We start from the raw sequence: 1,849 nt of genomic DNA, 5'->3' as shown, positions 1-1,849 counted from the left end.
CGGCGCGCTACGCCGGCCCGGCAGCTGATGGAGAATGGGCGCACTGTGGCCGCTGGGAAGTGTCTATTGTCCCAGGGAGAATTGGTTCCCACACTCCCAAACTCTCCTATTGTGTTGCCGCCCCCCCCCCCCTCCTCCTGCCTGCGACCCATGCCCTGAACCCACAGCTCATTGGACATGCAGGGGGGGGGTTTAGACACTCATTAAATGAACATGCTATCTGTGGCACGCAACACAAGCGCTTGGCTGTTGCTGCTCGTGAATGAGGCTCTGCCAAATAGTGTCAGACCGCGTTTCCCTAAACGAAGTCCAGCGGGATCCTTCGGTAGAAATGTCACCACCTAGGAAGCTGCAATTATGGGAGAGTGTGTGTGTGTGTGAGCTCAGGCTTTAGGGCCTTGTCCGTATCCACCGCCACACCCAGAGGGACATTGTCCCGGGTGGGTGTCCTGTGTGAACAGACTTAAATTAGCTAGCCATTTTTTGTTTTTTCTAACTGATTTTAAGACTTTTCTGTCTTTTTCTTCTGCTGCAGTCTTACTGTATTTTTTTTTTTTTTTTTTTTTACATTCAGTCAGTATTTTACTAATGTACAGGCAACACTAATGTAATGCTAGACAACAAATTTAAATGACATTTATTTGTTGTAAAAATTGTGTAATGACTCGTTAAATATCAAACTTGTGACAAGTAGGCCATCAGGTGGCCTTAAACGGCTGGGATGTCCCATGGCTCCAATGTCCTGTTCTTGTTCTTTGGTTCGCGGTAGCATCGTATTCATGTGCCGCGTCACGTCCTCGAGATTTCAAAAGATTTCTTGGAACAACATCCTCCTGATTTAGCATTCTTCTACCTGTAGCACAAAGCAGAAGAAAACCAAGTGGGTCAAAGTTTTTCTGCTGATGAAAATGTTACTGAAAGGAAAATCAGGACGATCATTTCCTTGTGATCCTCTCGTCCTCCTCAGAGAGCCTGTGAGGGACTCTATCCCCCCCCCCCCCCCCCCCCCACATAGTTTCAAAAAGCACTGCATCCCACTCTTAAATATCTTCACTCAGATGTTTTTTTAATTGAAATTCCTGCAAGAATGATCAAACTGAGCCAAGTAACTTTCCGCCCCTCTGAATCTTCACCTGCGTCGTTTTTTATTGACGAGCTGCAATGAGAGAGGATCATTGGCCGTAGATGGATGCAGGAAGCTGGCGGCGTTGGTGCACTTCAGAGGCGCGCCTGGAATGAAACGCTTGTCTCAGAGCTGCGATCGTCGCTTGAACGCCGCCGTGTTTGCGCTCTGCTGCAGTTCGGGTCGGTAACGGAAATATTCCTCACTGTAACGACGCTGACGGCTGCACAGGCACTTATCAGTATGTGACATGAAGAATGAGACGGAGGCTTTTTCGTTGCCAGCGATGATGGGGAAAAACGGCTACGTCATAATAAAGTGCAACGCTGTTACGGCAATCTTCGTTTAGTCTCAGGATCAGACGAGACATTGATTGGGAGGCGAATTTCACTGCGTCGAGTGTCTCAGAATTCATTCCGTTTTAGTTCACGAGCGCCTGAAAGCCCTTCCACCAAATGAATAGCAAATTGATCATTATCGATGTGGAGGCTGTTCAAATTATGAGCAAATTGATTTAACTCGACACTAAACGCACGCTCTCATTTCTGTGCATGAGTATATTTCTCACGCCCTCCAAGCCGACTTTTCAGCGCATTAGCAAGCAACATGTTGTCCACAAATTATGTTGATTCACAGAAGGGTGTAAAAATGGGGGGGGGGGTATTTGTGTGAAGAGGTTTGTTTGTGCGGATGTATCACCAAAGGGCAGTTTAACAGGTCATGCCT

Source organism: Brachionichthys hirsutus, chromosome 13, assembly GCF_040956055.1.
Source record: "Brachionichthys hirsutus isolate HB-005 chromosome 13, CSIRO-AGI_Bhir_v1, whole genome shotgun sequence".
Classification (NCBI taxonomy): Eukaryota; Metazoa; Chordata; class Actinopteri; order Lophiiformes; family Brachionichthyidae; genus Brachionichthys; species Brachionichthys hirsutus.
The sequence above is the reverse complement of the archived record's forward strand: the minus strand, read 5'-3'. Positions refer to the sequence as shown.